Source organism: Nothobranchius furzeri, chromosome 10 (genome assembly GCF_043380555.1).
Source record: "Nothobranchius furzeri strain GRZ-AD chromosome 10, NfurGRZ-RIMD1, whole genome shotgun sequence".
NCBI lineage: Eukaryota > Metazoa > Chordata > Actinopteri > Cyprinodontiformes > Nothobranchiidae > Nothobranchius > Nothobranchius furzeri.
Window position 1 is genome coordinate 1,620,616 of NC_091750.1, and position 26,889 is coordinate 1,647,504.

Sequence of the window (26,889 nt, forward strand, 5' to 3'; positions counted from 1 at the left end):
TCCTGGAGGCGCTCAGTCAGACCCATTGTTGACAGGTGGCAAGACGCTCCTCGGGGCGCGTCTTGCTTGGGCTTCTCTCCTGGAGGCCCTCAGTCAGATCCATTGTTGACATGTGGCAAGACGCTCCTCGGGGCGCTTCTTGCTTGGGCCTCTCTCCTGGAGGCGCTCAGTCAGACCCAGTGTTGACATGTGGCAAGACGCTCCTCGGGGCATGTCTTGCTTGGGCCTCTCTCCTGGAAGCGCTCAGTCAGACCCAGTGTTGACATGTGGCAAGACGCTCCTCGGGGCGCGTCTTGCTTGGGCCTCTCTCCTGGAGGCGCTCAGTCAGACCCAGTGGTGACATGTGGCAAGACGCTCCTCGGGGCGCGTCTTGCTTGGGCCTCTCTCCTGGAGGCCCTCAATCAGACCCAGTGTTGACACGTGGCAAGACGCTCCTCGGGGCGCGTCTTGCTTGGGCCTCTCTCCTGGAGGCGCTCAGTCAGACCCAGTGTTGACATGTGGCAAGACGCTCCTCGGGGCGCGTCTTACTTGGGCCTCTCTCCATGAGGCGCTTAGTCAGACCCATTGTTGACATGTGGCAAGACGGTCCTCGGGGCGCGACTTGCTTGGGCTTCTCTCCTGGAGGAACTCAGTCAGACCCATTGTTGACATGTGGCAAGACGCTCCTCGGGGCGCTTCTTGCTTGAGCCTCTCTCCTGGAGGCGCTCAGTCAGACCCAGTGTTGACATGTGGCAAGACGCTCCTCGGGGCACGTCTTGCTTGGGCCTCTCTCCTGGAGGAGCTCAGTCAGACCCAGTACTGACATGTGGCAAGACGCTCCTCGGGGCGCGTCCGGCTTGGGCCTCTCTCCTGGAGGCGCTCAGTCAGACCCAGTGTTGACATGTGGCAAGATGCTCCACGGGAAGCGTCTTACTTGGGCCTCTCTCCTGGAGACGCTCAGTCAGACCCAGTGGTGACATGTGGCAAGACGCTCCTCGGGGCACGTATTGCTTGGGCCTCTCTCCTGGAGGCCCTCTGTCAGACCCAGTGTTGACATGTGGCAAGACACTCCTCGGGGCGCGTCTTGCTTGGGCCTCTCTCCTGGAGGCCCTCTGTCAGACCCAGTGTTGACATGTGGCAGGACGCTCCTAGGGGCGCGTCTTGCTTGGGCCTCTCTCCTGGAGGCGCTCAGTCAGACCCAGTGGTTACATATGGCAAGACGCTCCTCAGGGCGCCTATTGCTTGGGCCTCTCTCCTGGAGGCCCTCCGTCAGACCCAGTGTTGACATGTGGCAAGACACTCCTCGGGGCGCGTCTTGCTTGGGCTTCTCTCATGGAGGCCCTCAGTCAGACCCAGTGTTGACAAGTGTTAAGTCACTCCTCGGGGCGCGTCTTGCTTGGGCCTCTCTCCTGGAGGCGCTCAGTCAGACCCAGTGTTGACATGTGGCAAGACGCTCCTCGGGGCTTGTCTTGCTTGGGCCTCTCTCCTGGAGGCGCTCAGTCAGAGCGAGTGCTGACATGTGGCAAGACGCTCCTCGGGGCGCGTCTTGCTTGGGCCTCTCTCCTGGAGGCGCTCAGTCAGACCCAGTGGTGACATGTGGCAAGACGCTCCTCGGGGCGCGTCTTGCTTGGGCCTCTCTCCTGGAGGCGCTCAGTCAGACCCAGTGGTGACATATGGCAAGACGGTCCTCGGGGCGCGTATTGCTTGGGCCCCTCTCCTGGAGGCCCTCTGTCAGACCCAGTGTTGACATGTGGCAAGACACTCCTCGGGGCGCGTCTTGCTTGGGCTTCTCTCATGGAGGCCCTCAGTCAGACCCAGTGTTGACAAGTGTCAAGACGCTCCTCGGGGCGCGTCTTGCTTGGGCGTCTCTCCTGGAGGCGCTCAGTCAGACCCAGTGTTGACATGTGGCAAGACACTCCTCGGGGAGCGTCTTGCTTGGGCTTCTCTCATGGAGGCCCTCAGTCAGACCCAGTGTTGACAAGTGTCAAGACACTCCTCGGGGCGCGTCTTGCTTGGGCCTCTCTCCTGGAGGCGCTCAGTCAGACCCATTGTTGACAGGTGGCAAGACGCTCCTCGGGGCGCGTCTTGCTTGGGCTTCTCTCCTGGAGGCCCTCAGTCAGATCCATTGTTGACATGTGGCAAGACGCTCCTCGGGGCGCTTCTTGCTTGGGCCTCTCTCCTGGAGGCGCTCAGTCAGACCCAGTGTTGACATGTGGCAAGACGCTCCTCGGGGCATGTCTTGCTTGGGCCTCTCTCCTGGAAGCGCTCAGTCAGACCCAGTGTTGACATGTGGCAAGACGCTCCTCGGGGCGCGTCTTGCTTGGGCCTCTCTCCTGGAGGCGCTCAGTCAGACCCAGTGGTGACATGTGGCAAGACGCTCCTCGGGGCGCGTCTTGCTTGGGCCTCTCTCCTGGAGGCCCTCAATCAGACCCAGTGTTGACACGTGGCAAGACGCTCCTCGGGGCGCGTCTTGCTTGGGCCTCTCTCCTGGAGGCGCTCAGTCAGACCCAGTGTTGACATGTGGCAAGACGCTCCTCGGGGCGCGTCTTACTTGGGCCTCTCTCCATGAGGCGCTTAGTCAGACCCATTGTTGACATGTGGCAAGACGGTCCTCGGGGCGCGACTTGCTTGGGCTTCTCTCCTGGAGGAACTCAGTCAGACCCATTGTTGACATGTGGCAAGACGCTCCTCGGGGCGCTTCTTGCTTGGGCCTCTCTCCTGGAGGCGCTCAGTCAGACCCAGTGTTGACATGTGGCAAGACGCTCCTCGGGGCACGTCTTGCTTGGGCCTCTCTCCTGGAGGAGCTCAGTCAGACCCAGTACTGACATGTGGCAAGACGCTCCTCGGGGCGCGTCCGGCTTGGGCCTCTCTCCTGGAGGCGCTCAGTCAGACCCAGTGTTGACATGTGGCAAGATGCTCCACGGGAAGCGTCTTACTTGGGCCTCTCTCCTGGAGACGCTCAGTCAGACCCAGTGGTGACATGTGGCAAGACCTTCCTCGGGGCACGTATTGCTTGGGCCTCTCTCCTGGAGGCCCTCTGTCAGACCCAGTGTTGACATGTGGCAAGACACTCCTCGGGGCGCGTCTTGCTTGGGCCTCTCTCCTGGAGGCCCTCTGTCAGACCCAGTGTTGACATGTGGCAGGACGCTCCTAGGGGCGCGTCTTGCTTGGGCCTCTCTCCTGGAGGCGCTCAGTCAGACCCAGTGGTTACATATGGCAAGACGCTCCTCAGGGCGCCTATTGCTTGGGCCTCTCTCCTGGAGGCCCTCCGTCAGACCCAGTGTTGACATGTGGCAAGACACTCCTCGGGGCGCGTCTTGCTTGGGCTTCTCTCATGGAGGCCCTCAGTCAGACCCAGTGTTGACAAGTGTTAAGTCACTCCTCGGGGCGCGTCTTGCTTGGGCCTCTCTCCTGGAGGCGCTCAGTCAGACCCAGTGTTGACATGTGGCAAGACGCTCCTCGGGGCTTGTCTTGCTTGGGCCTCTCTCCTGGAGGCGCTCAGTCAGAGCGAGTGCTGACATGTGGCAAGACGCTCCTCGGGGCGCGTCTTGCTTGGGCCTCTCTCCTGGAGGCGCTCAGTCAGACCCAGTGGTGACATGTGGCAAGACGCTCCTCGGGGCGCGTCTTGCTTGGGCCTCTCTCCTGGAGGCGCTCAGTCAGACCCAGTGGTGACATATGGCAAGACGGTCCTCGGGGCGCGTATTGCTTGGGCCCCTCTCCTGGAGGCCCTCTGTCAGACCCAGTGTTGACATGTGGCAAGACGCTCCTCGGGGCGCTACTTGCTTGGGCCTCTCTCCTGGAGGCGCTCAGTCAGACCCAGTGTTGACATGTGGCAAGACGCTCCTCGGGGCACGTCTTGCTTGGGCCTCTCTCCTGGAGGCGCTCAGTCAGACCCAGTGTTGACATGTGGCAAGACGCTCCTCGGGGCGCGTCTTGCTTGGGCCTCTCTCCTGGAGGCTCTCAGTCAGACCCAGTGGTGACATGTGGCAAGACGCTCCTCGGGGCGCGTCTTGCTTGGGCCTCTCTCCTTGAGGCCCTCAGTCAGACCCATTGTTGACATGTGGCAAGACGCTCCTCGTGGCGCTTCTTGCTTGGGCCTCTCTCCTGGAGGCGCTCAGTCAGACCCAGTGTTGACATGTGGCAAGACGCTCCTCGGGGCACGTCTTGCTTGGGCCTCTCTCCTGGAGGCGCTCAGTCAGACCCAGTGATGACATGTGGCAAGACGCTCCTCCGGGCACGTATTGCTTGGGCCTCTCTCCTGGAGGCCCTCTGTCAGACCCAGTGTTGACATGTGGCAAGACGCTCCTCGGGGCGCGTATTGCTTGTGCCTTTCTCCTGGAGGCCCTCAATCAGACCCAGTGTTGACACGTGGCAAGACGCTCCTCGGGGCGCGTCTTGCTTGGGCCTCTCTCCTGGAGGCGCTCAGTCAGACCGAGTAGTGACATGTGGCATGGCGCTCCTCGGGGCGCGTCTTGCTTGGGCCTCTCTCCTGGAGGCGCTCAGTCAGACCCAGTGGTGACATGTGGCAAGACACTCCTCGGGGCGCGTCTTGCTTGGGCCTCTCTCCTGGAGGCCCTCTGTCAGACCCAGTGTTGACATGTGGCAAGACGCTCCGAGGGGCGCGTCTTGCTTGGGCCTCTCTCCTGGAGGCGCTCAGTCAGACCGAGTGCTGACATGTGGCAAGACGCTCCTCGGTGCGCGTCTTGCTTGGGCCTCTCTCGTGGAGGCGCTCAGTCAGACCCAGTGGTGACATATGGCAAGACGCTCCTCGGGGCGCGTGTTGCGTGGGCCTCTCTCCTGGAGGCCCTCTGTCAGACCCAGTGTTGACATGTGGCAAGACACTCCTCGGGGCGCGTCTTGCTTGGGCTTCTCTCCTGGAGGCCCTCAGTCAGACCCAGTGTTGACAAGTGTCAAGACGCTCCTCGGGGCACGTCTTGCTTGGGCCTCTCTCCTGGAGGCGCTCAGTCAGACCCATTGTTGACCTGTGGCAAGATGCTCCTCGGGGCGCGTCTTGCTTGGGCTTCTCTCCTGGAGGCCCTCAGTCAGACCCATTGTTGACATGTAGCAAGACGCTCCTCGGGGCGCTTCTTGCTTGGGCCTCTCTCCTGGAGGCGCTCAGTCAGACCCAGCGTTGACATTTGGCAAGACGCTCCTCGGGGCGCGTCTTGCTTGGGCCTCTCTCCTGGAGGCGCTCAGTCAGACCCAGTGGTGACTTATGGCAAGACGCTCCTCGGGGCGCGTATTGCTTGGGCCTCTCTCCTGGAGGCCCTCTGTCAGACCCAGTGTTGACATGTGGCAAGACACTCCTCGGGGAGCGTCTTGCTTGGGCTTCTCTCATGGAGGCCCTCAGTCAGACCCAGTGTTGACAAGTGTCAAGACACTCCTCGGGGCGCGTCTTGCTTGGGCCTCTCTCCTGGAGGCGCTCAGTCAGACCCATTGTTGACAGGTGGCAAGACGCTCCTCGGGGCGCGTCTTGCTTGGGCTTCTCTCCTGGAGGCCCTCAGTCAGATCCATTGTTGACATGTGGCAAGACGCTCCTCGGGGCGCTTCTTGCTTGGGCCTCTCTCCTGGAGGCGCTCAGTCAGACCCAGTGTTGACATGTGGCAAGACGCTCCTCGGGGCATGTCTTGCTTGGGCCTCTCTCCTGGAAGCGCTCAGTCAGACCCAGTGTTGACATGTGGCAAGACGCTCCTCGGGGCGCGTCTTGCTTGGGCCTCTCTCCTGGAGGCGCTCAGTCAGACCCAGTGGTGACATGTGGCAAGACGCTCCTCGGGGCGCGTCTTGCTTGGGCCTCTCTCCTGGAGGCCCTCAATCAGACCCAGTGTTGACACGTGGCAAGACGCTCCTCGGGGCGCGTCTTGCTTGGGCCTCTCTCCTGGAGGCGCTCAGTCAGACCCAGTGTTGACATGTGGCAAGACGCTCCTCGGGGCGCGTCTTACTTGGGCCTCTCTCCATGAGGCGCTTAGTCAGACCCATTGTTGACATGTGGCAAGACGGTCCTCGGGGCGCGACTTGCTTGGGCTTCTCTCCTGGAGGAACTCAGTCAGACCCATTGTTGACATGTGGCAAGACGCTCCTCGGGGCGCTTCTTGCTTGGGCCTCTCTCCTGGAGGCGCTCAGTCAGACCCAGTGTTGACATGTGGCAAGACGCTCCTCGGGGCACGTCTTGCTTGGGCCTCTCTCCTGGAGGAGCTCAGTCAGACCCAGTACTGACATGTGGCAAGACGCTCCTCGGGGCGCGTCCGGCTTGGGCCTCTCTCCTGGAGGCGCTCAGTCAGACCCAGTGTTGACATGTGGCAAGATGCTCCACGGGAAGCGTCTTACTTGGGCCTCTCTCCTGGAGACGCTCAGTCAGACCCAGTGGTGACATGTGGCAAGACGCTCCTCGGGGCACGTATTGCTTGGGCCTCTCTCCTGGAGGCCCTCTGTCAGACCCAGTGTTGACATGTGGCAAGACACTCCTCGGGGCGCGTCTTGCTTGGGCCTCTCTCCTGGAGGCCCTCTGTCAGACCCAGTGTTGACATGTGGCAGGACGCTCCTAGGGGCGCGTCTTGCTTGGGCCTCTCTCCTGGAGGCGCTCAGTCAGACCCAGTGGTTACATATGGCAAGACGCTCCTCAGGGCGCCTATTGCTTGGGCCTCTCTCCTGGAGGCCCTCCGTCAGACCCAGTGTTGACATGTGGCAAGACACTCCTCGGGGCGCGTCTTGCTTGGGCTTCTCTCATGGAGGCCCTCAGTCAGACCCAGTGTTGACAAGTGTTAAGTCACTCCTCGGGGCGCGTCTTGCTTGGGCCTCTCTCCTGGAGGCGCTCAGTCAGACCCAGTGTTGACATGTGGCAAGACACTCCTCGGGGCTTGTCTTGCTTGGGCCTCTCTCCTGGAGGCGCTCAGTCAGAGCGAGTGCTGACATGTGGCAAGACGCTCCTCGGGGCGCGTCTTGCTTGGGCCTCTCTCCTGGAGGCGCTCAGTCAGACCCAGTGGTGACATGTGGCAAGACGCTCCTCGGGGCGCGTCTTGCTTGGGCCTCTCTCCTGGAGGCGCTCAGTCAGACCCAGTGGTGACATATGGCAAGACGGTCCTCGGGGCGCGTATTGCTTGGGCCCCTCTCCTGGAGGCCCTCTGTCAGACCCAGTGTTGACATGTGGCAAGACACTCCTCGGGGCGCGTCTTGCTTGGGCTTCTCTCATGGAGGCCCTCAGTCAGACCCAGTGTTGACAAGTGTCAAGACGCTCCTCGGGGCGCGTCTTGCTTGGGCGTCTCTCCTGGAGGCGCTCAGTCAGACCCATTGTTGACATGTGGCAAGACGCTCCTTGGGGCGCGTCTTGCTTGGGCCTCTCTCCTGGAGGCCCTCAGTCAGACCCATTGTTGACATGTGGCAAGACGCTCCTCGGGGCGCTACTTGCTTGGGCCTCTCTCCTGGAGGCGCTCAGTCAGACCCAGTGTTGACATGTGGCAAGACGCTCCTCGGGGCACGTCTTGCTTGGGCCTCTCTCCTGGAGGCGCTCAGTCAGACCCAGTGTTGACTTGTGGCAAGACGCTCCTCGGGGCGCGTCTTGCTTGGGCCTCTCTCCTGGAGGCTCTCAGTCAGACCCAGTGGTGACATGTGGCAAGACGCTCCTCGGGGCGCGTCTTGCTTGGGCCTCTCTCCTGGAGGCGCTCAGTCACACCGAGTGCTGACATGTGGGAAGACGCTCCTCGGGGCGCGTCTTGCTTGGGCCTCTCTCCTGGAGAAGCTCAGTCAGACCCAGTGGTGACATGTGGCTAGACGCTCCTCGGGGCACGTATTGCTTGGGCCTCTCTCCTGGAGGCCCTCTGTCAGACCCAGTGTTGACATGTGGCAAGACGCTCCTCGGGGCGCGTCTTGCTTGGGCCTCTCTCCTGGAGGGCCTCAATCAGACTCAGTGTTGACACGTGGCAAGACGCTCCTCAGGGCGCGTCTTGCTTGGGCCTCTCTCCTGGAGGCGCTCAGTCAGACCCAGTGTTGACATGTGGCAAGACGCTCCTCGGGGCTTGTCTTGCTTGGGCCTCTCTCCTGGAGGCGCTCAGTCAGAGCGAGTGCTGACATGTGGCAAGACGCTCCTCGGGGCGCGTCTTGCTTGGGCCTCTCTCCTGGAGGCGCTCAGTCAGACCCAGTGGTGACATGTGGCAAGACGCTCCTCGGGGCGCGTCTTGCTTGGGCTTCTCTCATGGAGGCCCTCAGTCAGACCCAGTGTTGACAAGTGTCAAGACGCTCCTCGGGGCGCGTCTTGCTTGGGCCTCTCTCCTGGAGGCGCTCAGTCAGACCCATTGTTGACATGTGGCAAGACGCTCCTTGGGGCGCGTCTTGCTTGGGCCTCTCTCCTCGAGGCCCTCAGTCAGACCCATTGTTGACATGTGGCAAGACGCTCCTCGGGGCGCTACTTGCTTGGGCCTCTCTCCTGGAGGCGCTCAGTCAGACCCAGTGTTGACATGTGGCAAGACGCTCCTCGGGGCACGTCTTGCTTGGGCCTCTCTCCTGGAGGCGCTCAGTCAGACCCAGTGTTGACATGTGGCAAGACGCTCCTTGGGGCGCGTCTTGCTTGGGCCTCTCTCCTGGAGGCTCTCAGTCAGACCCAGTGGTGACATGTGGCAAGACGCTCCTCGGGGCGCGTCTTGCTTGGGCCTCTCTCCTGGAGGCGCTCAGTCACACCGAGTGCTGACATGTGGGAAGACGCTCCTCGGGGCGCGTCTTGCTTGGGCCTCTCTCCTGGAGAAGCTCAGTCAGACCCAGTGGTGACATGTGGCTAGACGCTCCTCGGGGCACGTATTGCTTGGGCGTCTCTCCTGGAGGCCCTCTGTCAGACCCAGTGTTGACATGTGGCAAGACGCTCCTCGTGGCGCGTCTTGCTTGGGCCTCTCTCCTGGAGGGCCTCAGTCAGACCCAGTGTTGACACCTGGCAAGACGCTCCTCAGGGCGCGTCTTGCTTGGGCCTCTCTCCTGGAGGCGCTCAGTCAGACCGAGTAGTGACAAGTGTCAAGACACTCCTCGGGGCGCGTCTTGCTTGGGCTTCTCTCCTGGAGGCCCTCAGTCAGATCCATTGTTGACATGTGGCAAGACGCTCCTCGGGGCGCTTCTTGCTTGGGCCTCTCTCCTGGAGGCGCTCAGTCAGACCCAGTGTTGACATGTGGCAAGACGCTCCTCGGGGCATGTCTTGCTTGGGCCTCTCTCCTGGAAGCGCTCAGTCAGACCCAGTGTTGACATGAGGCAAGACGCTCCTCGGGGCGCGTCTTGCTTGGGCCTCTCTCCTGGAGGCGCTCAGTCAGAGCGAGTGCTGACATGTGGCAAGACGCTCCTCGGGGCGCGTCTTGCTTGGGCCTCTCTCCTGGAGGCGCTCAGTCAGACCCAGTGTTGACATGTGGCAAGACGCTCCTCGGGGCGCGTCTTGCTTGGGCCTCTCTCCTGGAGACGCTCAGTCAGACCCAGTGGTGACATGTGGCAAGACGCTCCTCGGGGCACGTATTGCTTGGGCCTCTCTCCTTGAGGCCCTCAGTCAGACCCATTGTTGACATGTGGCAAGACGCTCCTCGTGGCGCTTCTTGCTTGGGCCTCTCTCCTGGAGGCGCTCAGTCAGACCCAGTGTTGACATGTGGCAAGACGCTCCTCGGGGCACGTCTTGCTTGGGCCTCTCTCCTGGAGGCGCTCAGTCAGACCCAGTGTTGACATGTGGCAAGACGCTCCTCCGGGTACGTATTGCTTGGGCCTCTCTCCTGGAGGCCCTCTGTCAGACCCAGTGTTGACATGTGGCAAGACGCTCCTCGGGGCGCGTCTTGCTTGTGCCTTTCTCCTGGAGGCCCTCAATCAGACCCAGTGTTGACACGTGGCAAGACGCTCCTCGGGGCGCGTCTTGCTTGGGCCTCTCTCCTGGAGGCGCTCAGTCAGACCGAGTAGTGACATGTGGCATGGCGCTCCTCGGGGCGCGTCTTGCTTGGGCCTCTCTCCTGGAGGCGCTCAGTCAGACCCAGTGGTGACATGTGGCAAGACACTCCTCGGGGCGCGTCTTGCTTGGGCCTCTCTCCTGGAGGCCCTCTGTCAGACCCAGTGTTGACATGTGGCAAGACGCTCCGAGGGGCGCGTCTTGCTTGGGCCTCTCTCCTGGAGGCGCTCAGTCAGACCGAGTGCTGACATGTGGCAAGACGCTCCTCGGTGCACGTCTTGCTTGGGCCTCTCTCCTGGAGGCGCTCAGTCAGACCCAGTGGTGACATATGGCAAGACGCTCCTCGGGGCGCGTGTTGCGTGGGCCTCTCTCCTGGAGGCCCTCTGTCAGACCCAGTGTTGACATGTGGCAAGACACTCCTCGGGGCGCGTCTTGCTTGGGCTTCTCTCCTGGAGGCCCTCAGTCAGACACAGTGTTGACAAGTGTCAAGACGCTCCTCGGGGCACGTCTTGCTTGGGCCTCTCTCCTGGAGGCGCTCAGTCAGACCCATTGTTGACCTGTGGCAAGACGCTCCTCGGGGCGCGTCTTGCTTGGGCTTCTCTCCTGGAGGCCCTCAGTCAGACCCATTGTTGACATGTGGCAAGATGCTCCTCGGGGCGCTTCTTGCTTGGGCCTCTCTCCTGGAGGCGCTCAGTCAGACCCAGCGTTGACATTTGGCAAGACGCTCCTCGGGGCGCGTCTTGCTTGGGCCTCTCTCCTGGAGGCGCTCAGTCAGACCCAGTGGTGACTTATGGCAAGACGCTCCTCGGGGCGCGTATTGCTTGGGCCTCTCTCCTGGAGGCCGTCTGTCAGACCCAGTGTTGACATGTGGCAAGACACTCCTCGGGGAGCGTCTTGCTTGGGCTTCTCTCATGGAGGCCCTCAGTCAGACCCAGTGTTGACAAGTGTCAAGACACTCCTCGGGGCGCGTCTTGCTTGGGCCTCTCTCCTGGAGGCGCTCAGTCAGACCCATTGTTGACATGTGGCAAGACGCTCCTCGGGGCGCGTCTTGCTTGGGCTTCTCTCCTGGAGGCCCTCAGTCAGATCCATTGTTGACATGTGGCAAGACGCTCCTCGGGGCGCTTCTTGCTTGGGCCTCTCTCCTGGAGGCGCTCAGTCAGACCCAGTGTTGACATGTGGCAAGACGCTCCTCGGGGCATGTCTTGCTTGGGCCTCTCTCCTGGAAGCGCTCAGTCAGACCCAGTGTTGACATGTGGCAAGACGCTCCTCGGGGCGCGTCTTGCTTGGGCCTCTCTCCTGGAGGCGCTCAGTCAGAGCGAGTGCTGACATGTGGCAAGACGCTCCTCGGGGCGCGTCTTGCTTGGGCCTCTCTCCTGGAGGCGCTCAGTCAGACCCAGTGGTGACATGTGGCAAGACGCTCCTCGGGGCGCGTCTTGCTTGGGCCTCTCTCCTGGAGGCCCTCAATCAGACCCAGTGTTGACACGTGGCAAGACGCTCCTCGGGGCGCGTCTTGCTTGGGCCTCTCTCCTGGAGGCGCTCAGTCAGACCCAGTGTTGACATGTGGCAAGATGCTCCTCGGGGCGCGTCTTACTTGGGCCTCTCTCCTGGAGGCGCTTAGTCAGACCCATTGTTGACATGTGGCAAGACGGTCCTCGGGGCGCGACTTGCTTGGGCTTCTCTCCTGGAGGCCCTCAGTCAGACCCATTGTTGACATGTGGCAAGACGCTCCTCGGGGCGCTTCTTGCTTGGGCCTCTCTCCTGGAGGCGCTCAGTCAGACCCAGTGTTGACATGTGGCAAGACGCTCCTCGGGAAACGTCTTGCTTGGGCCTCTTTCCTGGAGGAGCTCAGTCAGACCCAGTACTGACATGTGGCAAGACGCTCCTTGGGGCGCGTCCGGCTTGGGCCTCTCTCCTGGAGGCGCTCAGTCAGACCCAGTGTTGACATGTGGCAAGATGCTCCACGGGGCGCGTCTTACTTGGGCCTCTCTCCTGGAGACGCTCAGTCAGACCCAGTGGTGACATGTGGCAAGACGCTCCTCGGGGCACGTATTGCTTGGGCCTCTCTCCTGGAGGCCCTCTGTCAGACCCAGTGTTGACATGTGGCAAGACACTCCTCGGGGCGCGTCTTGCTTGGGCCTCTCTCCTGGAGGCCCTCTGTCAGACCCAGTGTTGACATGTGGCAGGACGCTCCTAGGGGCGCGTCTTGCTTGGGCCTCTCTCCTGGAGGCGCTCAGTCAGACCCAGTGGTTACATATGGCAAGACGCTCCTCGGGGCGCCTATTGCTTGGGCCTCTCTCCTGGAGGCCCTCTGTCAGACCCAGTGTTGACATGTGGCAAGACACTCCTCGGGGCGCGTCTTGCTTGGGCCTCTCTCCTGGAGGCGCTCAGTCAGACCCAGTGTTGACATGTGGCAAGACGCTCCTCGGGGCTTGTCTTGCTTGGGCCTCTCTCCTGGAGGCGCTCAGTCAGAGCGAGTGCTGACATGTGGCAAGACGCTCCTCGGGGCGCGTCTTGCTTGGGCCTCTCTCCTGGAGGCGCTCAGTCAGACCCAGTGGTGACATGTGGCAAGACGCTCCTCGGGGCGCGTCTTGCTTGGGCCTCTCTCCTGGAGGCCCTCAATCAGACCCAGTGTTGACACGTGGCAAGACGCTCCTCGGGGCGCGTCTTGCTTGGGCCTCTCTCCTGGAGGCGCTCAGTCAGACCCAGTGTTGACATGTGGCAAGACGCTCCTCGGGGCGCGTCTTACTTGGGCCTCTCTCCTGGAGGCGCTTAGTCAAACCCATTGTTGACATGTGGCAAGACGGTCCTCGGGGCGCGACTTGCTTGGGCTTCTCTCCTGGAGGCCCTCAGTCAGACCCATTGTTGACATGTGGCAAGACGCTCCTCGGGGCGCTTCTTGCTTGGGCCTCTCTCCTGGAGGCGCTCAGTCAGACCCAGTGTTGACATGTGGCAAGACGCTCGTCGGGGCACGTCTTGCTTGGGCCTCTCTTCTGGAGGCGCTCATTCAGACCCAGTGTTGACGTGTGGCAAGACGCTCCTCGGGGCGCGTCCGGCTTGGGCCTCTCTCCTGGAGGCGCTCAGTCAGACCCAGTGTTGACATGTGGCAAGATGCTCCTCGGGGCGCGTCTTACTTGGGCCTCTCTCCTGGAGACGCTCAGTCAGACCCAGTGGTGACATGTGGCAAGACGCTCCTCGGGGCACGTATTGCTTGGGCCTCTCTCCTGGAGGCCCTCTGTCAGACCCAGTGTTGACATGTGGCAAGACACTCCTCGGGGCGCGTCTTGCTTGGGCCTCTCTCCTGGAGGCCCTCTGTCAGACCCAGTGTTGACATGTGGCAGGACGCTCCTAGGGGCGAGTCTTGCTTGGGCCTCTCTCCTGGAGGCGCTCAGTCAGACCCAGTGGTTACATATGGCAAGACGCTCCTCGGGGCGCCTATTGCTTGGGCCTCTCTCCTGGAGGCCCTCTGTCAGACCCAGTGTTGACATGTGGCAAGACACTCCTCGGGGCGCGTCTTGCTTGGGCTTCTCTCATGGAGGCCCTCAGTCAGACCCAGTGTTGACAAGTGTTAAGACACTCCTCGGGGCGCGTCTTGCTTGGGCCTCTCTCCTGGAGGCGCTCAGTCAGACCCATTGTTGACATGTGGCAAGACGCTCCTCGGGGCGCGTCTTGCTTGGGCTTCTCTCCTGGAGGCCCTCTGTCAGACCCATTGTTGACATGTGGCAAGACGCTTCTCGGGGCGCTTCTTGCTTGGGCCTCTCTCCTGGAGGCGCTCAGTCAGACCCAGTGTTGACATGTGGCAAGACTCTCCTCGGGGCGCTTCTTGCTTGGGCCTCTCTCCTGGAGGCGCTCAGTCAGACCCAGTGTTGACATGTGGCAAGACGCTCCTCGGGGCACGTCTTGCTTGGGCCTCTCTCCTGGAGGCGCTCAGTCAGACCCAGTGTTGACATGTGGCAAGACGCTCCTCGGGGCACGTCTTGCTTGGGCCTCTCTCCTGAAGGCGCTCAGTCAGACCCAGTGTTGACATGTGGCAAGACGCTCCTCGGGGCGCGTCTTACTTGGGCCTCTCTCCTGGAGGCGCTCAGTCAGACCCAGTGTTGACATGTGGCAAGACGCTCCTCGGGGCGCGTCTTGCTTGGGCCTCTCTCCTGGAGGCTCTCAGTCAGAGCCAGTGGTGACATGTGGCAAGACGCTCCACGGGGCGCGTCTTGCTTGGGCCTCTCTCCTGGAGGCGCTCAGTCATACCCAGTGGTGACATGTGGCTAGACGTTCCTCGGGGCACGTTTTGCTTGGGCCTCTCTCCTGGAGGCCCTCTGTCAGACCCAGTGTTGACATGTGGCAAGACGCTCCTCGGGGCGCGTCTTGCTTGGGCCTCTCTCCTGGAGGCCCTCAATCAGACCCAGTGTTGACACGTGGCAAGATGCTCCTCGGGGCGCGTCTTGCTTGGGCCTCTCTCCTGGAGGCGCTCAGTCAGACCGAGTGCTGACATGTGGCAAGACGCTCCTCGGGGCGCGTCTTGCTTGGGCCTCTTTCCTGGAGGCGCTCAGTCAGACCCAGTGGTGACATATGGCAAGACGCTCCTCGGGGCGCATGTTGCTTGGGCCTCTCTCTTGGAGGCCCTCTGTCAGACCCAGTGTTGACATGTGGCAAGACACTCCTTAGGGCGCATCTTGCTTGGGCCTCTCTCCTGGAGGCGCTCAGTCAGACCGAGTGCTGACATGTGGCAAGACGCTCCTCGAGGCGTGTCTTGCTTGTGCCTCTCTCCTGGAGGCGCTCAGTCAGACCCAGTGGTGACATATGCCAAGACACTCCTCGGGGCGCGTATTGCTTGGGCCTCTCTCCTGGAGGCCCTCTGTCAGACCCAGTGTTGACATGTGGCAAGACACTCCTCGGGGCGCGTCTTGCTTGGGCCTCTCTCCTGGAGGCGCTCAGTCAGACCGAGTGCTGACATGTGGCAAGACGCTCCTGGGGGCACATCTTGCTTGGGCCTCTCTCCGGGAGGTGCTCAGTCAGACCCAGTGGTGACATATGGCAAGACGCTCCTCGGGGCGCGTGTTGCTTGGGCTCTCTCCTGGAGGCCCTCTGTCAGACCCAGTGTTGACATGTGGCAAGACACTCCTCGGGGCGCGTCTTGCTTGGGCCTCTCTCCTGGAGGCGCTCAGTCAGACCCAGTGTTGACATGTGGCAAGACGCTCCTAGGGGCGCGTCTTGCTTGGGCCTCTCTCCTGGAGGCGCTCAGTCAGACCGAGTGCTGACATATGGCAAGACGCTCCTCGGGGCGCGTCTTGCTTGGGCCTCTCTCCTGGAGGCGCTCAGTCAGACCCAGTGGTGACATATGGCAAGACGCTCCTCGGGGCGCGTATTGCTTGGGCCCCTCTCCTGGAGGCCCTCTGTCAGACCCAGTGTTGACATGTGGCAAGACACTCCTCGGGGCGCATCTTGCTTGGGCTTCTCTCATGGAGGCCCTCAGTCAGACCCAGTGTTGACAAGTGTCAAGACGCTCCTCGGGGCGCGTCTTGCTTGGGCCTCTCTCCTGGAGGCGCTCAGTCAGACCCATTGTTGACATGTGGCAAGACGCTCCTTGGGGCGCGTCTTGCTTGGGCCTCTCTCCTGGAGGCCCTCAGTCAGACCCATTGTTGACATGTGGCAAGACGCTCCTCGGGGCGCTACTTGCTTTGGCCTCTCTCCTGGAGGCGCTCAGTCAGACCCAGTGTTGACATGTGGCAAGACGCTCCTCGGGGCATGTCTTGCTTGGGCCTCTCTCCTGGAGGCGCTCAGTCAGACCCAGTGTTGACATGTGGCAAGACGCTCCTCGGGGCGCGTCTTGCTTGGGCCTCTCTCCTGGAGGCTCTCAGTCAGACCCAGTGGTGACATGTGGCAAGACGCTCCTCGGGGCGCGTCTTGCTTGGGCCTCTCTCCTGGAGGCGCTCAGTCACACCGAGTGCTGACATGTGGGAAGATGCTCCTCGGGGCGCGTCTTGCTTGGGCCTCTCTCCTGGAGGCGCTCAGTCAGACCCAGTGGTGACATGTGGCTAGACGCTCCTCGGGGCACGTATTGCTTGGGCCTCTCTCCTGGAGGCCCTCTGTCAGACCCAGTGTTGACATGTGGCAAGACGCTCCTCGGGGCGCGTCTTGCTTGGGCCTCTCTCCTGGAGGGCCTCAATCAGACCCAGTGTTGACACGTGGCAAGACGCTCCTCAGGGTGCGTCTTGCTTGGGCCTCTCTCCTGGAGGCGCTCAGTCAGACCGAGTTGTGACAAGTGTCAAGACACTCCTCGGGGCGCTTCTTGCTTGGGCCTCTCTCCTGGAGGCGCTCAGTCAGACCCAGTGTTGACATGTGGCAAGACTCTCCTCGGGGCGCTTCTTGCTTGGGCCTCTCTCCTGGAGGCGCTCAGTCAGACCCAGTGTTGACATGTGGCAAGACGCTCCTCGGGGCACGTCTTGCTTGGGCCTCTCTCCTGGAGGCGCTCAGTCAGACCCAGTGTTGACATGTGGCAAGACGCTCCTCGGGGCGCGTCTTACTTGGGCCTCTCTCCTGGAGGCGCTCAGTCAGACCCAGTGTTGACATGTGGCAAGACGCTCCTCGGGGCGCGTCTTGCTTGGCTCTCTCTCCTGGAGGCTCTCAGTCAGAGCCAGTGGTGACATGTGGCAAGACGCTCCTCGGGGCGCGTCTTGCTTGGGCCTCTCTCCTGGAGGCCCTCTGTCAGACCCAGTGTTGACATGTGGCAAGACGCTCCTCGGGGCGCGTCTTGCTTGGGCCTCTCTCCTGGAGGCCCTCTGTCAGACCCAGTGTTGACATGTGGCAAGACGCTCCTCGGGGCGCGTCTTGCTTGGGCCTCTCTCCTGGAGGCCCTCAATCAGACCCATTGTTGACACGTGGCAAGATGCTCCTCGGGGCGCGTCTTGCTTGGGCCTCTCTCCTGGAGGCGCTCAGTCAGACCGAGTGATGACATGTGGCTAGACGCTCCTCGGGGCGCTTCTTGCTTGGGCCTCTTTCCTGGAGGCGCTCAGTCCGACCCAGTGGTGACATATGGCAAGACGCTCCTCGGGGCGCGTGTTGCTTGGGCCTCTCTCTTGGAGGCCCTCTGTCAGACCCAGTGTTGACATTAGGCAAGACGCTCCTAGGGGCGCGTCTTGCTTGGGCCTCTCTCTTGGAGGCGCTCAGTCAGACCGAGTGCTGACATGTGGCAAGACGCTCCTCGAGGCGTGTCTTTCTTGGGCCTCTCTCCTGGAGGCGCTCAGTCAGACCCAGTGGTGACATATGGCAAGACACTCCTCGGGGCGCGTATTGCTTGGGCATCTCTCCTGGAGGCCCTCTGTCAGACCCAGTGTTGACATGTGGCAAGACACTCCTCGGGGCGCGTCTTGCTTGGGCCTCTCTCCTGGAGGCCCTCTGTCAGACCCAGTGTTGACATGTTTCAAGACGCTCCTAGGGGCGCGTCTTTCTTGGCTCTCTCTCCTGGAGGCGCTCAGTCAGACTGAGTGCTGACATGTGGCAAGACGCTCCTCGGGGCGCGTCTTGCTTGGGCCTCTCTCCTGGAGGCGCTCAGTCAGACCCATTGGTGACATGTGGCAAGACACTCCTCGGGGCGCGTCTTGCTTGGGCCTCTCTCCTGGAGGCCCGCTGTCAGACCCAGTGTTGACATGTGGCAAGACGCTCCTAGGGGCGCATCTTGCTTGGGCCTCTCTCCTGGAGGCGCTCAGTCAGACCGAGTGCTGACATGTGGCAAGACGCTCCTCGGGGCGCGTCTTGCTTGGGCCTCTCTCCTGGTGGCGCTCAGTCAGACCCAGTGGTGACATATGGCAAGACGCTCCTCAGGGCGCGTCTTGCTTGGGCCTCTCTCCTGGAGGCGCTCAGTCAGACCCAGTGTTGACATGTGGCAAGACGCTCCTCGGGGCGCTTCTTGCTTGGGCCTCTCTCCTGGAGGCGCTCAGTCAGACCCAGTGTTGACATGTGGCAAGACGCTCCTCGGGGCACGTCTTGCTTGGGCCTCTCTCCTGGAGGCGCTCAGTCAGACCCAGTGTTGACATGTGGCAAGACGCTCCTCGGGGCGCGTCTTGCTTGGGCCTCTCTCCTGGAGGCTCTCAGTCAGACCCAGCGGTGACATGTGGCAAGACGCTCCTCGGGGCGCGTCTTGCTTGGGCCTCTCTCCTGGAGGCGCTCAGTCACACCGAGTGCTGACATGTGGGAAGACGCTCCTCGGGGCGCGTCTTGCTTGGGCCTCTCTCCTGGAGGCGCTCAGTCAGACCCAGTGGTGACATGTGGCTAGACGCTCCTCGGGGCACGTATTGCTTGGGCCTCTCTCCTGGAAGCCCTCTGTCACACCCAGTGTTGACATGTGGCAAGATGCTCCTCGGGGCGCGTCTTGCTTGGGCCTCTCTCCTGGAGGCCCTCAATCAGACCCAGTGTTGACACGTGGCAAGACGCTCCTCGGGGCACGTCTTGCTTGGGCCTCTCTCCTGGAGGCGCTCAGTCAGACCGAGTAGTGACATGTGGCATGACGCTCCTCGGGGCGCGTCTTGCCTGGGCCTCTCTCCTGGAGGCGCTCAGTCAGACCCAGTGGTGACATGTGGCAAGACACTCCTCGGGGCGTGTCTTGCTTGGGCCTCTCTCCTGGAGGCCCTCTGTCAGACCCAGTGTTGACCTGTGGCAAGACGCTTCTAGGGGCGCGTCTTGCTTGGGCCTCTCTCCTGGAGGCGCTCAGTCAGACCGAGTGCTGACATGTGGCAAGACGCTCCTCGGTGCGCGTCTTGCTTGGGCCTCTCTCCTGGAGGCGCTCAGTCAGACCCAGTGGTGACATATGGCAAGACGCTCCTTGGGGCGCGTGTTGCTTGGGCCTCTCTCCTGGAGGCCCTCTGACAGACCCAGTGTTGACATGTGGCAAGACACTCCTCGGGGCGCTTCTTGCTTGGGCTTCTCTCCTGGAGGCCCTCAGTCAGACCCAGTGTTGACAAGTGTCAAGACGCTCCTCGGGGCACGTCTTGCTTGGGCCTCTCTCCTGGAGGCGCTCAGTCAGACCCATTGTTGACATGTGGCAAGACGCTCCTCGGGGCGCGTCTTGCTTGGGCTTCTCTCCTGGAGGCCCTCAGTCAGACCCATTTTTGACATGTGGCAAGACGCTCCTCGGGGCGCGTCTTGCTTGGGCCTCTCTCCTGGAGGCCCTCTGTCAGACCCAGTGTTGACATATTTCAAGACGCTCCTAGGGGCGCGTCTTTCTTGGCTCTCTCTCCTGGAGGCGCTCAGTCAGACTGAGTGCTGACATGTGGCAAGACGCTCCTCGGGGCGCGTCTTGCTTGGGCCTCTCTCCTGGAGGCGCTCAGTCAGACCCAGTAGTGACATGTGGCAAGACGCTCCTCGGGGCGCGTCTTGCTTGGGCCTCTCTCCTGGAGGCGCTCAGTCAGACCCAGTGGTGACATGTGGCAAGACACTCCTCGGGGCGCGTCTTGCTTGGGCCTCTCTCCTGGAGGCCCGCTGTCAGACCCAGTGTTGACATGTGGCAAGACGCTCCTAGGGGCGCATCTTGCTTGGGCCTCTCTCCTGGAGGCGCTCAGTCAGACCCAGTGGTGACATATGGCAAGACGCTCCTCAGGGCGCGTCTTGCTTGGGCCTCTCTCCTGGAGGCGCTCAGTCAGACCCAGTGTTGACATGTGGCAAGACGCTCCTCGGGGCGCTTCTTGCTTGGGCCTCTCTCCTGGAGGCGCTCAGTCAGACCCAGTGTTGACATGTGGCAAGACGCTCCTCGGGGCACGTCTTGCTTGGGCCTCTCTCCTGGAGGCGCTCAGTCAGACCCAGTGTTGACATGTGGCAAGACGCTCCTCGGGGCGCGTCTTGCTTGGGCCTCTCTCCTGGAGGCTCTCAGTCAGACCCAGTGGTGACATGTGGCAAGACGCTCCTCGGGGCGCGTCTTGCTTGGGCCTCTCTCCTGGAGGCGCTCAGTCACACCGAGTGCTGACATGTGGGAAGACGCTCCTCGGGGCGCGTCTTGCTTGGGCCTCTCTCCTGGAGGCGCTCAGTCAGACCCAGTGGTGACATGTGGCTAGACGTTCCTCGGGGCACGTATTGCTTGGGCCTCTCTCCTGGAAGCCCTCTGTCACACCCAGTGTTGACATGTGGCAAGACGCTCCTCGGGGCGCGTCTTGCTTGGGCCTCTCTCCTGGAGGCGCTCAGTCAGACCCAGTGGTGACATATGGCAAGACGCTCCTCAGGGCGCGTCTTGCTTGGGCCTCTCTCCTGGAGGCGCTCAGTCAGACCCAGTGTTGACATGTGGCAAGACGCTCCTCGGGGCGCTTCTTGCTTGGGCCTCTCTCCTGGAGGCGCTCAGTCAGACCCAGTGTTGACATGTGGCAAGACGCTCCTCGGGGCACGTCTTGCTTGGGCCTCTCTCCTGGAGGCCCTCAGTCAGACCCAGTGTTGACATGTGGCAAGACGCTCCTCGGGGCGCGTCTTGCTTGGGCCTCTCTCCTGGAGGCTCTCAGTCAGACCCAGTGGTGACATGTGGCAAGACGCTCCTCGGGGCGCGTCTTGCTTGGGCCTCTCTCCTGGAGGCGCTCAGTCACACCGAGTGCTGACATGTGGGAAGACGCTCCTCGGGGCGCGTCTTGCTTGGGCCTCTCTCCTGGAGGCGCTCAGTCAGACCCAGTGGTGACATGTGGCTAGACGCTCCTCGGGGCACGTATTGCTTGGGCCTCTCTCCTGGAAGCCCTCTGTCACACCCAGTGTTGACATGTGGCAAGACGCTCCTCGGGGCGCGTCTTGCTTGGGCCTCTCTCCTGGAGGCCCTCAATCAGACCCAGTGTTGACACGTGGCAAGACGCTCCTCGGGGCACGTCTTGCTTGGGCCTCTCTCCTGGAGGCGCTCAGTCAGACCGAGTAGTGACATGTGGCATGACGCTCCTCGGGGCGCGTCTTGCTTGGGCCTCTCTCCTGGAGGCGCTCAGTCAGACCCAGTGGTGACATGTGGCAAGACACTCCTCGGGGCGTGTCTTGCTTGGGCCTCTCTCCTGGAGGCCCTCTGTCAGACCCAGTGTTGACCTGTGGCAAGACGCTTCTAGGGGCGCGTCTTGCTTGGGCCTCTCTCCTGGAGGCGCTCAGTCAGACAGAGTGCTGACATGTGGCAAGACGCTCCTCGGTGCCCGTCTTGCTTGGGCCTCTCTCCTGGAGGCGCTCAGTCAGACCCAGTGGTGACATATGGCAAGACGCTCCTTGGGGCGCGTGTTGCTTGGGCCTCTCTCCTGGAGGCCCTCTGACAGACCCAGTGTTGACATGTGGCAAGACACTCCTCGGGGCGCTTCTTGCTTGGGCTTCTCTCCTGGAGGCCCTCAGTCAGACCCAGTGTTGACAAGTGTCAAGACGCTCCTTCGGGCACGTCTTGCTTGGGCCTCTCTCCGGGAGGCGCTCAGTCAGACCCATTGTTGACATGTGGCAAGACGCTCCTCGGGGCGCGTCTTGCTTGGGCTTCTCTCCTGGAGGCCCTCAGTCAGACCCATTGTTGACATGTGGCAAGACGCTCCTCGGGGCGCTTCTTGCTTGGGCCTCTCTCCTGGAGGCGCTCAGTCAGACCCAGGGTTGACATGTGGCAAGACGCTCCTCGGGGCACGTCTTTCTTGGGTCTCTCTCCTGGAGGCGCTCAGTCAGACCGAGTGCTGACATGTGGCAAGACGCTCCTCGGGGCGCGTCTTGCTTGGGCCTCTCTCCTGGAGGCGCTCAGTCAGACCCAGTGGTGACATGTGGCAAGACGCTCCTCGGGGCGCGTCTTGCTTGGGCTTCTCTCCTGGAGGCCCTCAGTCAGACCCAGTGTTGACATGTGGCAAGACGCTCCTCGGGGCGCGTCTTGCTTGGGCCTCTCTCCTGGAGGCGCTCAGTCAGACCCAGTGGTGACATGTGGCAAGACGCTCCTCGGGGCGCGTATTGCTTGGGCCTCTCTCCTGGAGGCCCTCTGTTAGACCCAGTGTTGACATGTTGCAAGACGCTCCTCGGGGCGCGTCTTGCTTGGGCTTCTCTCATGGATGCCCTCAGTCAGACCCAGTGTTGACATGTGTCAAGATGCTCCTCGGGGCGCGTCTTGCTTGGGCCTCTCTCCTGGAGGCGCTCAGTCAGACCCAGTGTTGACATGTGGCAAGACGCTCCTCGGGGCGCGTCTTGGTTGGGCCTCTCTACTGGAGGCCCTCAATCAGACCCAGTGTTGACACGTTGCAAGACGCTCCTCGGGGCGCGTCTTCCTTGGGCCTCTCTCCTGGAGGCTCTCAGTCAGACCGAGTAGTGACATGTGGCATGATGCTCCTCGGGGCGCGTCTTGCTTGGGCCTATCTCATGGAGGCGCTCAGTCAGACCCAGTGGTGACATGTGGCAAGACACTCCTCGGGGCGCGTCTTGCTTGGGCCTCTCTCCTGGAGGCGCTCAGTCAGACCGAGTGCTGACATAAGGCAAGACGCTCCTCGGGGCGCGTCTTGCTTGGGCCTCTCTCCTGGAGGCGCTCAGTCAGACCGAGTGCTGACATAAGGCAAGACGCTCCTCGGGGCGCGTCTTGCTGGGGACTCTCTCCTGGAGGCGCTCAGTCAGACCCCGTGTTGACATGTGGCAAGACGCTCCTCGGGGCGCTTCTTGCTTGGGCTTCTCTCCTGGAGGCACTCAGTCAGACCCAGTGTTGACCTTTGGCAAGACGCTCCTCGGGGCTCGTCTTGCTTGGGCCTCTCTCCTGGAGGCGCTCAGTCAGACCCAGTGGTGACACGTGGCAAGACGCTCCTCGGGGCGCGTCTTGCTTGGGCCTCTCTCCTGGAGGCGCTCAGTCAGACCCAGTGTTGACACGTGGCAAGACGCTCCTCGGGGCGCGTCTTGCTTGGGCCTCTCTCATGGAGGCGCTCAGTTAGACCCAGTGGTGACATGTGGCAAGACACTCCTCGGGGCGCGTCTTGCTTGGGCCTCTCTCATGGAGGCGCTCAGTTAGACCCAGTGGTGACATGTGGCAAGACACTCCTCGGGGCACGTATTGCTTGGGCCTCTCTCCTGGAGGCCCTCTGTCAGACCCAGTGTTGACATGTGGCAAGACGCTCCTCGGGGCGCGTCTTGCTTGGGCCTCTCTCCTGGAGGGCCTCAATCAGACCCAGTGTTGACACGTGGCAAGACGCTCCTCAGGGTGCGTCTTGCTTGGGCCTCTCTCCTGGAGGCGCTCAGTCAGACCGAGTAGTGACAAGTGTCAAGACACTCCTCGGGGCGCGTCTTGCTTGGGCCTCTCTCCTGGAGGCGCTCAGTCAGACCCATTGTTGACATGTGGCAAGACGCTCCTCGGGGCGCGTCTTGCTTGGGCTTCTCTCCTGGAGGCCCTCAGTCAGACCCATTGTTGACATGTGGCAAGACGCTCCTCGGGGCGCTTCTTGCTTGGGCCTCTCTCCTGGAGGCGCTCAGTCAGACCCAGTGTTGACATGTGGCAAGATGCTCCTCGGGGCACGTCTTGCTTGGGCCTCTCTCCTGGAGGCGCTCAGTCAGACCCAGTGTTGACATGTGGCAAGACGCTCCTCGGGGCGCGTCTTGCTTGGGCCTCTCTCCTGGAGGCGCTCAGTCAGACCCAGTGTTGACATGTGGCAAGATGCTCCTCGGGGCGCGTCTTGCTTGGGCCTCTCTCCTGGAGGCTCTCAGTCAGCGCCAGTGGAGACATGTGGCAAGACGCTCCTCGGGGCGCGTCTTGCTTGGGCCTCTCTCCTGGAGGCGCTCAGTCAGACCCAGTGGTGACATGTGGCTAGACGTTCCTCGGGGCACGTATTGCTTGGGCCTCTCTCCTGGAGGCCCTCTGTCAGACCCAGTGTTGACATGTGGCAAGACGCTCCTCGGGGCGCGTCTTGCTTGGGCCTCTCTCCTGGAGGCCCTCAATCAGACCCATTGTTGACACGTGGCAAGATGCTCCTCGGGGCGCGTCTTGCTTGGGCCTCTCTCCTGGAGGCGCTCAGTCAGACCGAGTGATGACATGTGGCAAGACGCTCCTCGGGGCGCGTCTTGCTTGGGCCTCTTTCCTGGAGGCGCTCAGTCCGACCCAGTGGTGACATATGGCAAGACGCTCCTCGGGGCGCGTGTTGCTTGGGCCTCTCTCTTGGAGGCCCTCTGTCAGACCCAGTGTTGACATTAGGCAAGACACTCCTTAGGGCGCGTCTTGCTTCGGCCTCTCTCCTGGAGGCGCTCAGTCAGACCCAGTGTTGACATGTGGCAAGACGCTCCTCGAGGCGTGTCTTGCTTGGGCGTCTCTCCTGGAGGCGCTCAGTCAGACCCAGGGGTGACATATGGCAAGACACTCCTCGGGGCGCGTATTGCTTGGGCCTCTCTCCTGGAGGTCCTCTGTCAGACCCAGTGTTGACATGTGGCAAGACACTTCTCGGGGCGCGTCTTGCTTGGGCCTCTCTCCTGGAGGCCCTCTGTCAGACCCAGTGTTGACATGTTTCAAGACGCTCCTAGGGGCGCGTCTTTCTTGGCTCTCTCTCCTGGAGGCGCTCAGTCAGACCGAGTGCTGACATGTGGCAAGACGCTCCTCGGGGCGCGTCTTGCTTGGGCCTCTCTCCTGGAGGCGCTCAGTCAGACCCAGTTGTGACATGTGGCAAGACACTCCTCGGGGCGCGTCTTGCTTCGGCCTCTCTCCTGGAGGCCCGCTGTCAGACCCAGTGTTGACATGTGGCAAGACGCTCCTAGGGGCGCATCTTGCTTGGGCCTCTCTCCTGGAGGCGCTCAGTCAGACCGAGTGCTGACATGTGGCAAGACGCTCCTCGGGGCGCGTCTTGATTGGGCCTCTCTCCTGGAGGCGCTCAGTCAGACCCAGTGGTGACATATGGCAAGACGCTCCTCGGGGCGCGTCTTGCTTGGGCCTCTCTCCTGGAGGCGCTCAGTCAGACCCAGTTGTGACATGTGGCAAGACACTCCTCGGGGCGCGTCTTGCTTGGGCCTCTCTCCTGGAGGCCCGCTGTCAGACCCAGTGTTGACATGTGGCAAGACGCTCCTAGGGGCGCATCTTGCTTGGGCCTCTCTCCTGGAGGCGCTCAGTCAGACCGAGTGCTGACATGTGGCAAGACGCTCCTCGGGGCGCGTCTTGATTGGGCCTCTCTCCTGGAGGCGCTCAGTCAGACCCAGTGGTGACATATGGCAAGACGCTCCTCGGGGCGCGTCTTGCTTGGGCCTCTCTCCTGGAGGCGCTCAGTCAGACCCAGTGTTGACATGTGGCAAGACGCTCCTAGGGGCGCGTCTTGCTTGGGCCTCTCTCCTGGAGGCGCTCAGTCAGACCGAGTGCTGACATATGGCAAGACGCTCCTCGGGGCGCGTCTTGCTTGGGCCTCTCTCCTGGAGGCGCTCAGTCAGACCCAGTGGTGACATATGGCAAGACGCTCCTCGGGGCGCGTATTGCTTGGGCCCCTCTCCTGGAGGCCCTCTGTCAGACCCAGTGTTGACATGTGGCAAGACACTCCTCGGGGCGCGTCTTGCTTGGGCTTCTCTCATGGAGGCCCTCAGTCAGACCCAGTGTTGACAAGTGTCAAGACGCTCCTCGGGGCGCGTGTGCTTGGGCCTCTCTCCTGGAGGCGCTCAGTCAGACCCATTGTTGACATGTGGCAAGACGCTCCTTGGGGCGCGTCTTGCTTGGGCCTCTCTCCTGGAGGCCCTCAGTCAGACCCATTGTTGACATGTGGCAAGACGCTCCTCGGGGCGCTTCTTGCTTGGGCCTCTCTCCTGGAGGCGCTCAGTCAGACCCAGTGTTGACATGTGGCAAGACGCTCCTCGGGGCACGTCTTGCTTGGGCCTCTCTCCTGGAGGCGCTCAGTCAGACCCAGTGTTGACATGTGGCAAGACGCTCCTCGGGGCGTGTCTTGCTTGGGCCTCTCTCCTGGAGGCTCTCAGTCAGACCCAGTGGTGACATGTGGCAAGACGCTCCTCGGGGCGCGTCTTGCTTGGGCCTCTCTCCTGGAGGCGCTCAGTCACACCGAGTGCTGACATGTGGGAAGACGCTCCTCGGGGCGCGTCTTGCTTGGGCCTCTCTCCTGGAGGCGCTCAGTCAGACCCAGTGGTGACATGTGGCTAGACGCTCCTCGGGGCACGTATTGCTTGGGCCTCTCTCCTGGAGGCCCTCTGTCAGACCCAGTGTTGACATGTGGCAAGATGCTCCTCGGGGCGCGTCTTGCTTGGGCCTCTCTCCTGGAGGCCCTCAATCAGACCCAGTGTTGACACGTGGCAAGACGCTCCTCGGGGCGCGTCTTGCTTGGGCCTCTCTCCTGGAGGCGCTCAGTCAGACCGAGTAGTGACATGTGGCATGACGCTCCTCGGGGCGAGTCTTGCTTGGGCCTCTCTCCTGGAGGCGCTCAGTCAGACCCAGTGGTGACATGTGGCAAGACACTCCTCGGGGCGCGTCTTGCTTGGGCCTCTCTCCTGGAGGCCCTCTGTCAGACCCAGTGTTGACATGTGGCAAGACGCTTCTAGGGGCGCGTCTTGCTTGGGCCTCTCTCCTGGAGGCGCTCAGTCAGACCGAGTGCTGACATGTGGCAAGACGCTCCTCGGTGCGCGTCTTGCTTGGGCCTCTCTCCTGGAGGCGCTCAGTCAGACCCAGTGTTGACATGTGGCAAGACGCTCCTCGGGGCACGTCTTGCTTGGGCCTCTCTCCTGGAGGCGCTCAGTCAGACCCAGTGTTGACATGTGGCAAGACGCTCCTCGGGGCGCGTCTTACTTGGGCCTCTCTCCTGGAGGCGCTCAGTCAGACCCAGTGTTGACATGTGGCAAGACGCTCCTCGGGGCGCGTGTTGCTTGAGCCTCTCTCTTGGAGGCCCTCTGTCAGACCCAGTGTTGACATTAGGCAAGACACTCCTTAGGGCGCGTCTTGCTTCGGCCTCTCTCCTGGAGGTGCTCAGTCAGACCCAGTGTTGACATGTGGCAAGACGCTCCTAGGGGCGCGTCTTGCTTGGGCCTCTCTCCTGGAGGCGCTCAGTCAGACCGAGTGCTGACATGTGGCAAGACGCTCCTCGAGGCGTGTCTTGCTTGGGCCTCTCTCCTGTAGGCGCTCAGTC